The sequence below is a fragment of the Dipodomys ordii genome, unplaced genomic scaffold (genome assembly GCF_000151885.1).
Source record: "Dipodomys ordii isolate 6190 unplaced genomic scaffold, Dord_2.0 Scaffold11, whole genome shotgun sequence".
In the NCBI taxonomy this organism is placed as follows: domain Eukaryota; kingdom Metazoa; phylum Chordata; class Mammalia; order Rodentia; family Heteromyidae; genus Dipodomys; species Dipodomys ordii.
This window is the reverse complement of record NW_012267227.1, coordinates 4,729,125-4,747,817: the sequence shown is the minus strand read 5'-3', so window position 1 is coordinate 4,747,817 and position 18,693 is coordinate 4,729,125. Positions and strand designations below refer to the sequence as shown.

Genomic DNA, 18,693 nt, shown 5'->3' with positions numbered 1-18,693 from the left:
CGCCTGGCCGTGCGCGTCCAGGCCGAGCTCAAGGGCCATGGGCTGCAGCGGGGCCGCCGGCTGGGCCAGGGCGAGCTGCTGCTGGGCGCCCTGCTGCTCTGAGTGCGGGGCTCCCTGCTCAGCCCGGGGCCCGCGGGACGCGGGACACTCACAGCCGCTCCGTACAAAATAAAAAGACATTTATTTTTCTATGTAGGATCTGGCCTCAGTGTTGTCTTCCTTCCTTAGCCTCCACTTGGATCATCTTATTTTGCATTGTGTTTGAGAAAAAAAAATGGAAAAAGTAATGACACCCCTCCTTATTCCTAGTACCCCGCATCCCTTTTTCCAGATTATTATTATATTCAAAGGAAATCGGGTTGGTTTGGGAGCAGGAGAGAAAGATTTCTTTATCAGCTGAGATCTTTCTTCCTCCTGGCTTTATGTGATCGCCAAATGGGCTGTGGCTTCAGAAAATACTCATCAGAATCACCCTCAGTGCTAAGATTCTTACGCACACCTTTGCACAGTGACATGATACCATTGACAACTACCTCGGGTGCTGTCAACGGAGGGTGACACTCCTCCCTTCTGTTAGAGCCTCTTGGTGGGAAGTGAAATCCTTTCTCACTGAGAAGCCAGATTCTTCTGGAAGTAAATTCTTCAATGGTTGCTAAGGAAGAGACAAGTAACAGAGGTGGAGAATCTTCCAGAATGGCCCTGTGAGGGAATAGATACCTCTGGTGTCTCTTTCTTTTCCAGAAAGATCCCTGAGAAAGCTTTCCTGCCTCTGTGAGCGTTTTCCTGGCAGTATTCTTCACATAACTGTGAGTCAAGTTACACAGTAATTATCCTTTAATAGGATTTGCCGGATAAAACCAGATATAAATTGTTAGTTTCTTGAGGGTGAAGTTCAAAGTTTCTTGTTTTCTTTTGTTGATTTCAACAAATGCACTGGAGTCTGCTGAAAGTTGATTATACCCCAGGGTTTCTCAGTTACAGACATCTGCTGAGGGGTGGGATGTGAATGTTTAGTAGTCTTTTTTTTTTTTTTTTGGTCACTAGCTTCTTATCTAAAGGGGGGGGGAATCAAGTCATCTCCCTGAGCCTCATTTTCTTCATATAGTACCTGCTTTGTTTCAGGCAAAATTGTGAGCTCTGGAGGGCTCAAGTGCTTCCTGGAGAGGTGGAAATGAGGGGCCAGAGAAGGACATTCTTTCAGTTCCATAACTTTTTGGGCTCAGCATGAAGTTCCTCTTTCCTTAAGTCCCTACCTGGGGTGGAAGTGGGAGTGAACCCTTTAGCAGTCATGGAGAGATCAGAAATCAGAAGTGAGATCAGAAATCATAGGGTAGACACTTAAAAAATGAGTTTCCATTAGTTAGGCAGGGAGAGGTTTTGTTGTGACATTTCCATGTATGTTTACAAAACGTACTCTGATCAATCTCACCACCTGTCACAGTACATGATATTACATCTCCATTTCAAAATAAGGAACCAGAGGCCCAGAGAAAGAAAGCAAATCCTTGGGGAGGGGTGGGGGGCACATAACTCCTAAGTGGAGAAGAGATAGCTGGGTTCCAAAACCAATGTAATTGTCTTCTTTCCTGTGCACCTGCTTGCAGGCCCAGCTCTGTGAGAACCTGGCTGGTTTCTGTGAGAGCTAGTGTGAGGATTAAATTATGCAGAGTGCTGGCCCATCCAGGCCTCAACACCTACACCAGGCACCTGGTGGAGTTGTTCCCATGACATCAGTGCCTAGCTGAATGAAGGGACAGCTGGAGAGAGCTGGTGAGCACTGAGACCTCATTCTTCACTGCAAGTCTAGAAGCTGGTTCTCCTGCCTGATCTAGCCTGAGGAAGACTCTACTTTTGGCCCCTGATTCTGTCACATTGGCCCCTGTTCTCAGGCTTAGATAACCCTGGGTCTACTTTGTCCAACCCTAACCTGCCTTGGTGATGCCCAAGTGAATTTGTATATCAAGATTAAGGCCATTGCTTGTGCAGAGACTGCACAACTCACAAGAGTGATTATTCCTGCCTCTTGAAGAACAGTGCAAAGAGGGGTGCTGCATGCACCCTAAGTCATTAGCATATCAGCACTTCATCCTTTGGGTGCTGAGGGGCAAAGTCTCATTGACAAGGGACAATGACAAAGAGTTAAGGCACCATACACATCTTTATGGTGTCCTGGTCCTGTCTCTCCTCAAAGCCAGGGAAGAAAGAGCCATGATCAGGAACATACAGTAGAACCAGACATTTTTGTCTCCAAGAAGAAAGACAGAAAACTCAAGTGCCAGGGCATCTTGACTCACAAAATGGAATCCATCTTAGCTTCAGAAGTTCTGGCTAATACTTTATTTCACTCCTCTCTGAAGGGAGGAAGCCAGAACTGAGATCTGGTCGAATCTACTGGGCCTGCAGGCTTTCTGGGATGGGCACCTTTGGAAGGTGGGCTGTAGACTCAAGATGAGCAGGGCAAGGATATCACTGGTGGATGCAGCTCAATCAAGAGATTCCTTCATGACAGCAAACCCAAGAGGCCAAAAGAGCAAAGGAGGGGGCAGTGCAGGACTTCTCAGTGTGTCCATGAAACTGTCTCTGTTGCTATGCAATGCTACAACTGTGGTATTGAGATAGAGCTAGAAAGGGGAAGGATAAGGAAGTGTGATTATTAATGCACTTGAGTGCAAGGCAAGATCCTAAATGCTCTCCATGCAGTACGACTGCTTTGTGCCCATGACAGCTTGTATTATTCATGCTTTGCAGATCAATAAAGCTGACTTCCGAGGTCAAGCTATAAATACTTTCCTTTTTGGAGAAGATTCTAGAAAAGATGGCTGAGGTCCTAGCAGGACAGGTGGAAGGTAGAGGTATAGAAAGGGGAACATATTCAAACAAACTTTGCCCATATCAAGTTCTTTTCCAGATAGCGGTTTAAATTCTAAATCTTTCCTCCATCAAGACTGAGAGAGAGCTAGGCACTAATAGGCCATACTTGTTATCCTAGCTACTCAAGAGACTGAGATCTGAGGGTCACAGTTCAAAGCCAGGCAGGGCAGGAAAGGCGGTGAGTGGCTCAAAGCAGTAGAGCACTAGCCTTGAACAACAGAGCTCAGGGAAAGCACCTAACACCTAGTTGAAGCCCCATGACAGACAAAAAGAAAAAAAAACACACCATACACGCTTAGAAAGTGGACCAATTAAAAACAATCTGCGATATGACTCACCAGACAGAAGCAGAGGTTCCCTTAGAAGCTTTGAATGGAACATCTGATGTGGTTTGTTTCGGAGTATGATCATGTGACAGGAAACCCCAAACAGTGTAATCAGTTCTATTCTTTGTGTTTCCATTCACGGTACTGCAGTCCTGGGCACAATGTCATTTTTGTTCCCATGAACAGAAATCCAGGAAGAGAAATGACTGGGTAAGAACAGGAGGTCAGGGAGATGAGGTAGGTAGGTCACCTGACAGCCCACAGCTGGACTGTTTGGGTGCACTGTCCTACCCAGGGCTGCTGCCCCCACCCCCTATCCTTCGCTAAAGAGGACACATGACCTGTCTAAAGACTTTTAGGGGGCATAAGAAGCATTGATTCTCTGTGTAGCCATCAAGGAACTAGAAATGGACCTTTGCCAAATGAATTCTCCTTATAAGCCTCCTGCCATTATGCTTTCTGACAGCTTTCTATTAGACACTCACTCAGTCATCTGTGTTTGCATACACTCGATCTGTTTCATCCTCCTCTTTCCCCAAGCCCCTTCCCGCTAATTCTTCATCTTACCCAGACATAATCTGAAATACAAAGGGGAAAGTTGCTCTTTAAGCAACTCTCCATACTCAGGAGGTGGAGGTAAGCAAACGAAGCCTGGTGGTGTGCATGCCTGTAATCCCCACCTCCTTGGGAAGAACAAGCAGGAAGATCAAAGTCTGAAGCCAGCCCAGTTAGAAGTGTGAGACCTTATATGCAAAACTAAAAGTAAAAAGGACTGAGATGTGTATTTGAGTGGTGCAGCACTTTGACTAGCAAGTTTGAGTCCTTGAGTTCCATCCCCATTACTGACTAAATAAATAAACAAATAAATGGAAAATGCCAGGAAACTAAGACTAGTAATTCTTACCTATAATTTTTCTTTCTTTTAATGGATTTCCCTTCTATTATAAGACTGCACAATAATATCAGACTGCCTTTGTTCCAGCTACGTTTATCTACTTAAATTCTTTGTGACCTTGGGTAATTTACTTACGTCCTTTTTATTTTTTGTCTGTTGTAGGGTGTGAACTGAGAAAAGAAAAAGGAGCTCAGGCTGGCTTTGAACTGTGATCTTCAGATCTCAGCCTCCTGAGTAGCTACAATTACAGGCGTGAGCCACCAGCATCTGGCTCTCTGTAATGTTTACACCAGGGCAAACGTATCTACTCAAACATCTATAATTTCTCTGAGGTTAAAAAAGAGACAGTCTTGTCATGGTGATTCCCACCTGTCACCCAAGCTACTTAGGGAGTGGAGATCAGGAGGAATGTGGTTCCAGGCCAGCTGGGACAAGTTCAAAAGGCCCCTGACTCAACCATAAGCTTGTTATGGTGGTTTATGCTTGTTATCCCAGCTTGGGAAACATAAATGGGAAGCTTGCAAGATGCAGGCTGGATGAGCATAAATTCAAGATCCTTTTAAATGCTTAATTAATTTATTTCTATTTGTTCATTTATTCTAATACAGGGCTTTGCTAGGTGGCCATGGATGACTCCAGACCTGGCTGCTTCATCTGAGTACTGGGATTACAGGTGTGTGGTTCCGTGCCTGGCTAAAGGTATTTTTAAAGAAGTTCAAGAACTAGCCAGGCGCTGGTGGCTCATCCTAGCTACTCAGGAGGCTGAGATCTGAGAATCGAGGTTCAAAGCCAGCCCGGGCAGGAAAGACCTTGAGACTCCTCCTATCTCCAATAAACCACCAGAAAACCAGAAGAGAGCGCCCAGGCCCAGAGTTCAGGCCCCCACGACTGACCCCCAAAAAATGATTTTTTAGTTCTTGAACTTCTTTTTTTTTTTTTTTTTTTTGTCGGTCATGGGGCTTGAACTCTGGGCCTGAGCGCTGTCTCTCAGCTCTTCAGCTCAAGGCTAGCGCTCTACCACTTGAGCCACAGTGCCACTTCCGGCTTTTTTCTTTTTGCTTATGTGGTGCTGAGGAATCGAACCCAGGGCCTTAGGCATGCAAGGCAAGCACTCTACCACTGAGCCACCTTCCCAGCCCAAGAACTAAAAATCATTTAAAAGGAAAAATTAGAATTCTTTATTTCCCTAGTTAAAGGAGGGACTGTTTGGCATCAAGACTGTGTACAAAACAGTGATGTTTTATATTTATTTCACACAATGTTTATGTTTTTTTTTCTTTTGTGTCAGATCATGTTAGGGGCCTCTGAAGCTATGTTTTAAAAGTATAGGAAAGATCAATGAAACGTCTGATAGACTTCAAGCAGAACCCAGTGTCCTGATATAAGATATTTACATTTCCATTTACTATTGACCCAGAGAATAAATACTACTGGAAGGCTGGATATTTTGGGACATGTGTTTTCATAGGAAAAAGGGCTTACCAAATCTTGATAACAAGCTTCTTGAGACATATTTCTACTTACCTAGAGAAACAGAGCCTCTGTTGTGGCTGGTTGCTATTGACTTTTTTTGTTTTTGCTAAACTGTCTTGATAATAATCCTATCACAATCCCACTGCTTTTTTAAAATATTTTTTAAATAGCATTATTGTGGGATACTTTGAACTACCAAGGTTTCAAAGAATCTTCATGATGCAGCTATACAGCAGTAGTTGGCCTATTTCCAAGAAGGGATTTCTTATCAAGCAGGGAGTTCAAGGACTTAAGACAACAGATACTGACCAATTAAGCCAGGCTCTTGCAGCTCACCCCTATAATCTAGGCTACTCTAGAGGCTGAGATCTGAGGATGGGATTCAAAGGCAGCCCAGGCAGGAAAGTCTATGAGTCTCTTATCTCCAATAAAGCACTGAAAAGCAGCTGGAAGTGGAGCTGTGGAGTTGTGGTTAAAGTGGTAGAGTGCTAGTTTTGAACAAAAAAAGCTCAAGGACAGTGTCCAGGTCCTGAGTTCAAGACCTAGGACTAGCACAAAGAACAACAATAACAAAAAAGGTAACTACTAATTAAAATGAAATAGTTCTTTTCTGTGTACCAGTACTGGGGCTTGAACTCAGGGCTTGAGCACTGACCCTTAACCTTCTTGCTCAACATTAACTTCACTTCACAGATGAGTTTTAGCTCAGTGGTAACTGTCATTGTTCAAGTGTCAAGCTCAACTTGAGTTCCAGCCTGTGCAATCCCCCTCCTTGCATACCTAGGGTCATTTGACTTCTACTCATGAGTGCCTTCAGTGACTGGGTTTAATCCAAAAGGAGGCAGGAAGTTTTATCCAGCTTTAGCCCTCCATTGTGGGTACTGAGATCCCAATGCTGAGAAAGTGCTCTCCTCCTCCAGCAAGCCTGCTCTTGAACCCTCAATCAGTTTCTCCGGAACTGGGGGAGAGATCTCCATTGCTAGTTTCAAACTTGGGTCCCTAGTGGCCCCTGTCCTCCCTCCATGGACTTGTTGATGTGCTCCAATTGTTTCTTTTTATCATTTTTTTTGGCCAGTCCTGGGGCTTGCACTCAGGGCCTGGGCACTGTCCCTGAGCTTCTGTTGCTCAAGGCTAGCACTCTACCACTTGAGCCACAGCACCACTTCCAGCTTTTCCTGTGTATATGGTACTGAGGAATGGAATCCAGGGCTTCTGTATGCTAGGCAATCACTCTACCACTAAGCCACCTTCCCAGGCCTTCAAATTATTTCTCACCTAAGAATACTTGTTTTTCCTCCATGCCAGCCTTTGCCATCAGTAGGCCAAATGACCAATGTGCCTGCTCACTTGGGTGTTCCTTCCCAGAATACCCAGTGGTAAGTTCCATAGGCTGAGCCCTTATGGCTACTCCTCGGATCTGACAAGAAGGCTTTGTCTGAGGCATCTATAGCAAGTCTCTCCAAGACATTTTATCTATCTAGGAAACTACATATGGAGGACGTATTGGGTTGACCAGTTATCTATTCAGGTGGATCAATTGCTACTCTACTTTGCTCATAGTTGGGGTTGTGAAAACTTGTTTTGTTGTCCACTGACATGCTGTTGCCCCAACTTAAAGAGAGCTGAAGACAAGCCCTAGTACATAAGGCCTCTTAAGGGATTATGAAGAATCGACCCTTCTCCCAACCCAAGTTCTCTTCCTATCTGATGCTTTCATTTCCCACATGTGTTCTTCCAGTGGTGAGATTGAGGTAACAGAGGATGCGCAGCAAAATGGGAATTGGATAGAAGACCCCACTGGAACTTAGTGAATCAAAGCAGGTCAGGCACTGTTATACCACTGTCTTCTTAGAATAGATGGTCAACTCTGCTACTTTGATAGTCTGAGGCTTTCTCCTCCTTTCCCTAACATTCTGTTGAGCTATCTTTCTCAATATCCAGCTTCACACCTGAACTTTGCACCCGGGCTCCTTGTTTACCTGACCAAGATGTTGTGTCTCTGGCCCATCTGCTCTATCCACCTTTATTCTATCAGGCCTGACTTTGAATAGTTAATATTAGCATAATATTGTAAGCCAGGTTTGGCAATCTATTTGTTCTTGTATCCTCATGTTCAATATTAGCAACAAATAAAAGGAGTATTTGCTAGGAAATGGGCAAAGTGACCCTAAAGTCAGCCTGGTGAGAGGAGCAGACTCATAAACAGAAATAGTCATTCTGTATGATAGACAGCTGCCAAATTCATCCACAAAAATAAATGGTAGAGCAGGCACAGTGGATCCTATCTGTAATTCTAGCTCCTTGGTAGGCAGAAATAGGAGGATCAGGATTTGAGTCCAACGGGGTAGAAAGTTAGTGAGATCCATCTCAAAGAGGAAGCCAGAGTTCATAGTTCACCTCTTAATCTCAGCTACATTGGCAGAGTAAATAGAAGGATCCTGGTTGCAGGCTGGCCCTGCCTGAAAAAAAGAAAAATGAAAAGGAAGTGTGGCTCATGTAGTAGAGTGCCTGTCTAAAAAGTGCGAGGAAAGTACCCCCCCGCAGCATCCCAAGATAACCAACTAAACAAAAAACTCAAATGACAAGCTGGGGCCATAGCTTAGTGATGGAATGTGTACTTTGCATATGACAGGCCATAAGTTCATCCCCAGCACACATACAAATCCTCGGTGATCTTCAGGTGGTCCCCACTCCAGGTGAGACATTATGTGGTGTCAGGCACTGTGTTATGTGCTTTGCCTCATTCAATACCAGCTTCTTAAAGTAGAATGGGTTATCATGGCAGTTGTGTGTGGGAGGGGGGAGTTGCACATGAGAATACACGTGTGCACATGCACGCAACCTGGCATACACGTTCACTCTCGTAGGTCTTCTGTGGTTTTCTCAAAGCCCTAAGCACTTCCTGTGATGCCCCGGACAGGCTAAGCCACAGGATTATTCAGAATCCCTAAATCAGTTGCAGGTTCTATGGGTGATCTTGGATAAGCCATTCAAATTCTCCAAGTTGGAGTTTCCTCATCATTGAAAGATACACTCCTATCATGATGGAGAATGTGAAAAGATCATACTGCAGAACGACGTTCATCCTCATGAGTGACTTGCTGTGTCTCCAGGGCTCAAGGTAAGCCACAGACTGTCTCTCTAGGCCAGCCTTATAAATGCCAGTGATGGGGAATCAAGGAGACATGCTATGCCCATACCTGTCTCCTCCCATGCTTTGGGTCCTATCGACACTCCAGTAGGACCTGCCTGGCCCTGCCACTCAGGTTGTAGTAAATCTTGGCAACTGTTGGGAAACCAGGAGGAGGTAATGAAAAACAAAGGGCAACAGGCCAGGAAAAATAGAAAGTTGGTACTGTTAGATAATGATAAGGATATTCTCTCTCTCTCTCTGTCTCTCTCTCTTTCTGTCTCTCTGTCTCTCTCTGGTTGAGAGATAGGAGTGTTTTGTTAGCGTAAAGGGAGGGGGCAGGGATGCCAAGTAGTTATCTGTCCAGATCTTGTTTATGAACAAGCTTCAGACTTTGAGACCTGGCAGGTACTGGCACCAGGTGATACTGAAGTGTTTTTTAGCACAGAGGAAAATCAACGAAGTCCCTTGATGATTGCTGCAGTGCTGGAGCTCCAGAGGGGACAAACAGCCAGGCCAGATAAGACCCACATAGGAGGTCACAGAGATGTGACAGAAGAGCTGCCACTTCTGTTGGGGGTATCCTGACATCATTGTGGTGGAGGATTTTATCTCTGGTCTGGAAAGATCTAGCTGCAGTAGCTAATCAGGAAGATAGGAAAGAATTTTGCAAGGCCCCAGGGCTTAGAGGATGGATTGCTACATGCAGACTCTGCACTGCCCTTTTTTGATGGGGGTGGGGTATTACTAGGACTTGAACCTAGGACCTTGATGCTGTCCCTTAGCTTTTTCACTCGAGGCTGATGCTCTACAACTTGAGCCATAGATCCACTTCCAACCTTTTGGTAGTTAATTGGAGATGATAGTCTCATAGATTTTCCTGCCTGGATCATGTTCAAACCACAATCTTCAGATTGTGGCTTTAGGCCAGTCTGGGCAGAAAAATTCTGTAAGACTCCATCTGAGTGGACGAAGTTGGGTGTGTGTATGTCGGGGGTGGGGAGTGGGGGAGGATGCCTGACATCCCAGCTACATTAGGAAGCAAAAAAAAAAAAATAGAAGGATCAGGAAGTAAGGCTCTATCTTTTTCTAAAAATTGTTATTGTAAAGGTGATGTATAGAGAGGCTGTAGTTACATATGTCAGGCAATGAGTATATTTCTTTTTGAGCAGTGTCACCCTTTCCCTTGCTCTCTCCCCAGTGTTTTCTTCCTGTCTCCATCCACAAGTTATATAGTTCATTCTCAACACAGTGTCTAGGGAGTAGCATTGTGGTATTAGTTCATCCTTTGTCCCATTTCTGTGCTTCCCTTTACCCTTCCCAAACCAGATAAACTTTCAAACAAGACAAAAGGTACAGAGGACAAAAACAGCGACAAAGGAGAAAAGAGAAACAAACAAACAAACAAAAACAAAAAGCTAAATAAAAAAACCCTCTTGATTCTATCTCTTGGCTATTGAGCCTTTGTGATCCTCTCCTAAGAATATCCTTGTAGCCAGGCACCAGTGGCTCACGCCTGTAATCCTAGCTACTCAGGAAGCTGAGATCTGAGGATTGCTGTTCAAAGCCAGCCCAGGCAAGAAATTCAGTGAGACTCTTGTCTCCAATTCACCACCAGAAAACTGGAAGTGGTGCTGTGGCTCAAGTGATAGAGCACTAGCCTTGAGCTGAAGAGCTGAGGGACAGCGCCCAGGCCCAGAGTTCAAGACCCACAACCGGCAAAAATAAATAAATAAATAAATAAATAGAATATCCTTCTTTGGGCTCACTGTGTGAATGCCTTTTGTTCTGTATAATTTACGATGTCTAAATGTACTTACTGTCTTTTACCATCCAATGTGTTTACTTGTAGAGTTATAGGTACATTCTAGTGATAACAAATGAAGGAAACCATGCAACCTATGTTTCTTTGCGGTAAGATTCTATCTTAAAAATAACTAGTGCCTGGGAATGTGGTGTAGGGGTAGAGTGCTTGCCTAGCATGCATGAAGCCCTGAGTTTGATTCCTCAGTACCATATAAACAGAAAAAGCTGGAAGTAGCACTGTGGCTCAAGTGGTAGAGCACTAGCCTTGAGTACAATACAAGGTAACTGCAAGAATCCAATTTTAGTCTTCTGCATATAAACTTAAAGTTTTCCCAACACCATCTGTCAAAGAGGCTTCTTTTTTTCTTCAACATTTTTGGCTCTCTTGTCAAATGCCAGATAGCTATAGGTATATGGGTTTCTTTCTGGGACTTGTAATCTATTCCATTTATCTTCTGGCCTATAATTGTGCCAGTACCAAACTGGCTTGGTTACTATAGTCTGAAATGTGTTGCCTTTAGCATTGTTTTTTTTTTTTTTTGACCAGGATTGCTTTGGTGATTAGGAGTCCTTTGTGATTTCCTATGAATTTTTGGATTTTCTCTATCTTTGTGAAGAATACCATTGGGTGTTGCATTCAGTTTGTAGATGGCCATTTTCACAATATTTATTCTGGAAATTCATGAACATGGAGGCTTTTCCATTCTTCCTGGTGTCCTCAATTTCTTTCTTCATAGTTTTATGGTTTTTATTGTAGAAATTCTTCACTTTCTTGGTTAGGTTTAGACTTACATTTTTTGTAGACTATTAAATAACACAGTTTCCTCTCCTCCCCAATTTGCTTATCTTCTCATTGTTGCTGTACAGAAAAAACTACTGATTGGTACCTTGCTACTTTGCCAAAGATATTTGTCAGCTCCAGCAGCTGCAAGTCCCTGAATTCACAAAAAAAGGAGAGCTAATAGAAATGAACTCACCCAACTCTAAATTTCACATGGAAAACTAAATGTAGATCCCTTCCAAAATATGTTTTGACAAAAAAATAAGAATAAAAGGGGCACTCACCCTAGCAGATGTCAAAATGTCATTTAGAAGAAAAATGACAGCAAATAAAACAGTGTAGGGATAACATCAGACCAAAATTAAGTATCAAAGAATCTTTCATACAACATGAAGACAAAGCCTGTGAAGATAAAAATGAGGTTTATAGCAAAGATGGTACTTTAAATCTCTGGGAAAAGGATGAATAATATTTACTAAATTTTATCAAAAAAATCTAGTTACTCTTTTATAAAGAAAATTCATTTCTTTCTTTTCTTTTTGCTGGAACTCAGAGCCTGAATGCTGTCCTTAGCTTTTTTACTCAAGGCTGCTAGTTTATTGGAAATAAGAGTCTCACAGACTTTCCTACCTGGACTAACTTCGAATCTCAGTTCTTAGATCTTAGCCTCCCGAATAGGTAGGATTACTGGCATGAGACACTGGTGCCTGATAAAAATTTATTTGTTTTTGTGTATGCATGTGTAAGGATATAGTCAGAAGAAAACGGAGGCTTTTTCTTTTGATCCTAGGATTTATTGACCTCGTACCTCTGATGGTTTGACTACTTTGGAGGGATCACCAGAATGAATTAGAAGGATCTTAGGCTTAACAGTCTAAGTAGTACTGTTATGATAATAGAAGATGGTGTAAAAGTCATCTTGATCAACAGTAAGCATGACTGACTAGGATGGAGAAGGGGAGTGAGCTTGCCAGGCACTTCTAGTAATAACCATCTACACCCAGATAAGGCTTTTGACAAAGGAAGTGCTTACCTTAGCAATGCCCTGCTCTCTGGGGTATGCTGAGTGTCCACAGAGAGCTGCCAGGGCTGGGAACTCCAGATGGAAATGATTAATATCCCCTGACTGGAAGAAGTTGCCTGATCATCAGGGACCCTGATGATCTAGTTTGCCTGGCTAAGAATATAGTTGGTGTGTGTAATTGGGTCATGTTTTATGGCTTGCTCACCCCAACTCCCAGCCACTGGATCTGAGGTGTAGCAGAAGGAAGCAATAAAGCAAATAACAAGTGTGTGCTCTTGTCTCTGGGTCTAACCCAGCCTATGAAAACTAGATGCACTATAATAGGAATTGGAACCCCAGAGAAAACCTAAATTATTGAGAATGGGAGGGAAGGGGAAAACAGATGGGTGGTAACTATGGGAAGATTTGGGGAAAAGGTAGCTTTTGGAGGATTGGGGTTGGTTTTGTTTCTGAAGCTGAGAAAGATTTGAAGTAACCTCTGCAGAGTGGCAGGAAACTGGTTTTTGAGACATAGAGGAAGTTGGGCACTGGGTTATATACCTGTGACCCTAGTAACTCAGGAGGTTGAGACTTTAGGATCATGGTTCAAAGTCATCTTAGGCAGGAAAGTCCCCCAAGACTCATCTTCAGTTAACCGCCAAAAAGCCAGAAGTGAAGCTATGGCTCAAGTGGTAGGGTTCTAGCCTTAAGCTAAAGGAGCTCAAGGACATCACTCAGGCCCTGAGTTCAAGCCCTAGAATGGGGGAGTGGGGGGGGGGAGGAGATCAAGGGAAGTCCAGCAAGTGGCTTATGCCTATAATCCTAGCTGATCAAGAGACTAAGATCTGGAGGATTGAGATTCAAAGCCAGTCTAAGTAGAAAAGCCCAAAAGACTCCATCTCCAAAATAACCAGCAAAATGCTGCTCTAGAGTTGGGGCTCAAGTGGTATCACATTAGCAGATCAAGTATCTAGAAGAGAAAATTCTTTCCAAAATCCCATCAATGACCATAACTTCAATTACCACTCAAGCTACCATTTTCAGACCTCGGCTTTAAAATCCATATTGTAAATCATCCCTGTAATCTTATCTTTATTGTTTTAATTTCATTAAGACATTAATGAAATATTTGATCCATTAGTGTATTTAAGGAGTAATTGAAAATTAACTTAAATTCACACTCCCTCATAGGAAGAAAGCAAGTTATGAAGAATGAGGGCCCCAATCTTTGTGATTATGGATTAGGTTCAGAGAGGAGTGAATAGGGTAATGGTAACTCCACATGTATTAACAATTAATTAATTTTCAAGGGAATTAATGTCCACAATGCAACAGAAGTGTCATCTTTCTCTCTGAATTACAGGCATACCTTCCGCACACCCTTTGGGCATTGAGGTCAACACTCCACTAATTGGTAGGAGGTATTTCCACTTTCAGTGAAAGGAAGTGTGGCCAGGTCTCAGGTTCCAGCTGAATTTGGGGAACTAGCTGCACAGAGCCATTCCTTATAACTCCTCATACTCAGCTTTGTGAATTAATGTTTCTTCCAGTCTCAGCAGCAAAGACTTGCTCACCGTGATACCCAAAACACTGCAATAACCTAGGTCAGGTCCTTTGCCTTTACAGTCTTGAAGAACGAGTGCATAGACACAGGGAGAAGTAAAATGGCAAAGATTCATTGAAGAAAAAAAAAAGACTAGCAGAGCTCTTGTTAGATGAGAGGGGTTCCACCTGGGGGGGGGCATGGTGTAAAAGTTAATAAGGTGTCTCTAAGAGAGAACTGCATGGCTAATATGGCCCAGACCCAATCAGAAGCCATGCATCATTTAGCCCCTCTGAGTAGATGCCCATTCTGGCACCATCAATCTGGCAAGAGTCCAATCAGCCCATTGTTTACATGCAAGTCTATCAGAGACAATGGGCCATGATGTGTGCCCAGAGACCCTTGACGTGTGCTTGAACACGCAGCTGCTCAAAGCCATAATGCTGTGATGTCTAGGGGACTGCATATGGGAACACTCAAGGTTATGGTGAGAGATGTAGAATCTATATGGGAAAGCTCTTTGGCTTGATTGCCTAGCCATGCTCTTTTTCTGCTTTAACAGCTTAGGTTTACTGTTATGGATCCACAGGGGTGTAATGCATAGACAAGTCTACAAGTTCCTAAAAGCCTAGGAGCAGAGTGGAAACATTTAGAGAGATTTTCTGCTGGGCAGTGGGAAATGTGACCAAGAGAGGGCTAAGGCTGGTGTATCAATGGAAAAGTTATTGACCTAACCAGGTCTTAGTTGAAATTTATAACTTCTTCATTTCCTGTTTCCTGTTACCTAAAATATCTTAATTTTATTAACTCAGCTAGTGCTGTTGAAAAAATTATTGACCCTGGATTTTCCCAGGTATGTGTGCATTTCACACGCTCACCTGTGTAATGGCTGATTCCCGAACAGTCAATATTTGAACTGCCCTCTCTCATTAAGGTTGCAATTCATTATCTATGAGAGTAAAATCCAAGCTGTTTCCCATTTCCTGAATGCGTTTATTACTTTCTCTTTTTGTGACATTGTCTTGGATTTTTGTTGAGAAAGGAGACGATGTTCACTGTGATTATAAGAATGATGTTTCTGGAGGAACCAAGAATCACAGTCTGTGAATCTTGATTTCAATGCTACCATTAAGTATGATCTTGTAAGCCATTCAACTATTTTGTTTCTGCTTCTGCACCAAGTGAATTGTAATAGCATTGGGCCGTTGGCCTTGTTGGAAGGATGAAGTTAGGCAATCCGTGTAGCATATTTATCACAGTGCTGGAATCTGTCAATGCCACTTCTATCCTGGCTATATGTAATGTGCATATCATAACTGTCCACTGATCAGGGTAGAATTAGAAACATACAAACCAGAATATTAGAGCTTGGAAGGGACTCGAGGGCATTTATCCTAGAAGAGAAAATACATGACTTTCTTTTTCATCACTCACAGGAGTGAATGAGTACCGTGGCTACAATGGATGAGATGTTAGCACAAAATAATGTTTGCCACACTAATGCCTCCAACAACAGATCACTGGGCATGTTTGCCTGAAGGGCAAATACACTCGCTGGCCTCGGAGACTCCTCATGTATCTGTAGGGCTAATGTCAGGGGGTTCACCCTGACACTGGGTGAACCAACCATGCATGGCCCCAACCTGTGCGAAATCAAGCTTCAAGACCCAACCGACACTTGACTCTGTTTGACGTCATGATGCTAAAGTCAAATTTGCTTTTCCTCATTCTTCTGGTGTTAAATAAACTCTGGTTATTATTTTTTGTTTGGGCAAAGGGAGGAAGATAAAGAGCCTCTATCCTGAAAACCCTAGGTTATAAACAAACCCACAATGGCTGGCAGACCAATCACCCAGATGTCCTTGTTCACCTGGTAGCCAAGTTATATTGGCAAGGATTTCTTGGCCAATGTCATGCAGGGCCAAGTAGGTCACCCAACCCGTTGAGACAAAAGTTGTTCAAGCAATTTATAAAAGTATTGGCTTTTTGTTTTCTTTTCACTTTCTTTGGAAGGGATGAAGGAAAATATATTCATTTAGAGGCCAAGAAAATCAGCTGTGTCCTGCATGTCATGTCTAACTGAAGGCTCTGTCTATCTCAATGTAGGCCGTGACCAAATGACGCTGACCTAGATTCTCTGCTGAATCAATACCATCAAGAGATGCTGACCCAGTTTCCACGTGGCCTCTGCTTTCCCTTTTTGAATTCGGATCACCTGGGTTACTGTAGATGCTAGGAAGCAAGGATTGTGTGGAATAATGGACTTGGTGCTATTTGTCCTTATTCTCCATTGGAAATGATTGACAACGGGTTTAGGACTGTGGCTGAACTCTTGTGTTGGTTTTTTGAACAAATTGCTAACAACACTTCATTGGCTTCTGTGGTGGTGGTGGCTGAGACCAGCTTGAAGGATGGGGAAGGTTGGAAGATGGGCAGGAACCAAAGCAAACTCCTGAGGACACGTGAGCAGCCAGGAGGAGGTGGCAACCAATAGCCATGAACCTGGGCTTGCTGAACGATGATCCTCCTGTGGTACAAAGTACATATTAAAATGTGAAAGAAGGGGCTGGGAATGTGGCCTAGTGGTAGAGTGCTTGCCTTGCATGCATGAAGCCCTGGGTTCAATTCCTCAGTACCACATAAACAGAAAAGCCAGAAGTAGTGCCATGGCTAAGTGGTAGAATACTAGCCTTGAGCAAAAGAAGCTCAGAGACAGCACCCAGGCCCTAAGTTCAAGCCCCAGAACTGCCAAAGAATAAAATAAAATGTGAAAGAATAGATATTTTAAAACAGCATGAGCTGGGCACCAGTAGCTCACCCCTGTAATCTTAGTTTTTCAGGAGGCAGAGACCTGAGGATTATGGTTCAAAAACCAAACCAAGCAGGAAAGTCTGTAAGATTTTTGCCTTCAATTAACCAGCAAAATGCTGAAAGTAGAGTTATGGCTCAGGTGGTAGAGTACCAGCCTTGAGTGAAAAAGCTAAAGAATAATGCTCTGGCTGCGAGTTCAAGTCCCTCTACTGGTGTGCACATGCGTGCACACACACACACACACACACACACACACGGAACATGAGTGCTAACATTAAAAGCTCCTCACATTAGTGACAAATTCTTACCTGTTGAGTTGTGGCCTCCACCCTACTGACCACCTAACTTTGTGCCCTGCTGACCCTCTGGTCACACAGTACTTGTGTTGTTTCAGGCAACATTGTGAATCCGGAGATACCTGTGGTGACAAGGAGAAACAAATTCTCTTCCCCTTTGGGCACTCACTGTTCTCTAGGGCAGGGGCAGATAGGAACTGAGCAGAGGGCTGTGTGCTTTCTGTAGAGGCGGAAGTGAGGGGCCAGAGAAGGACATCTTTTCTGTTCTATACCTCTTGGGACTCAGCCTGAAGACCCTCTTTCTCTAAAAACCTTCCTGGGGTGTGAGTGGAGAGGTATACCCTTTAACAGGAGCCATGCAGAAATTAGAGATCAGAGGTCAGAAGTGAGGTTAGAAATCAGAGGGTAGACATTTAAAAAAAATACATGAGTTTCCATTAGTCAGACAGGGAGGTGTTTCATTTTGACATCTCCATGGATGTTTACAAAAGGTATTCCGATCAATCTCAACCTTCTAGCACTTTCTTTTCTCCGGGTTCCCTCTTCCCAAAGCAATTTCAGCAGAGTTGCAAACAATCTTTTTCAATATTCTGTTTTCACAGTTGCAATACATTTCATCTTCTTTATTAGCCCAGCTCTATCCCACTACTATCCACCCCTCACATCTATTTCTCTTTCCCCATCGCCCTATTAATCGACAGTGTTCATGAAGATTCTTTACGCTGTTTCTATATATACTTACAGTGTATTATAAAATTATTGAGAGTGGACGCTGTTGTCCCAATACCAGCAGCTGCAATGTGTGACCTTATACATTCTAGAGAGGTCAGTGTCCAGTGTGCATGGTTCTGGAGACCATGTGAGGGGGCTGTGAGGAGGGTTTTCCTACCCAGGGCTTCCTTCCTGTCTTATTGTGTTCTCCTAGGTCTGAATCCCTGTTCGCTGTGAGCCTCACACAAGAGAATGGGGCATCTCCACTGTCAGAGGTGACCTCCAAAATAGCAGAGCCATCCTTCTGGTCCGGGAAATAACAGTGACTATGATTAGCCAGAGGAAATTCACTGACCCACTGGTGACAGCTGGGGGTTAGGGGTGGGGAGGAGGGCAGAAGAGCAAACAAGGCCAGATGGTAGAGCCATGCAGCAAAGGACATGGTGGGGGAGGACTGCTCCTGGACCTAGTATTACTTTATGGGGCTGATTAAACTGCTCTGGAATTAGATAGAAGGGATAGTTGCACAATTCTGTGACTGTAATAAAAACCATTGAATGATACCCTTTCCAAGGGGAGGGGTGTGTGTGTGTGTGCATCTTTCTTTCTTTCTTTCTTTCTTTCTTTCTTTCTTTCTTTCTTTCTTTCTTTCTTTCTTTCCTTCTTTCTTTCTTCCTTCCTTCCTTCCTTCCTTTCTTTTTTTTTCTTCCTTTTGTCAATCGTGGGGCTTGAACTCTGGGCTTGGGAGCTATCCCTCAGCTCTTCGGCTCAAGGTGAGCGCTCTACTGCTTGAGCCACAGCGCCACTTCCTTTTTTTTTCCTAGTGGTTTAATGGAGATACGAGTCTCATGGACTTTCCTGCCTGGACTGGCTTTGAACCTTGATCCTCAGATCTCAGCCTCCTGAGTAGCTAGGATTACAGATGTGAGCCACCAGTGCCCGGCTTGTATGTGCATTTTTATGGTGTGTGGTTTAATATCTCAACTAATAAAAACACTTCTGATTTTATCAGAGGAGATGTGGAAGCTGGTCCCCTAACCTAATCTG

The 18,693-nt window shown here is 43.5% G+C and overlaps 1 protein-coding gene across 1 annotated transcript in view; it reads left to right on the top strand.

Moving 5' to 3' along the window:
• The window catches only part of C2cd4a (C2 calcium-dependent domain containing 4A), a 70,663-nt gene that overhangs the window by 1,371 nt on the left and 50,599 nt on the right, over positions 1–18,693 (top strand). The window lies entirely within an intron of this gene.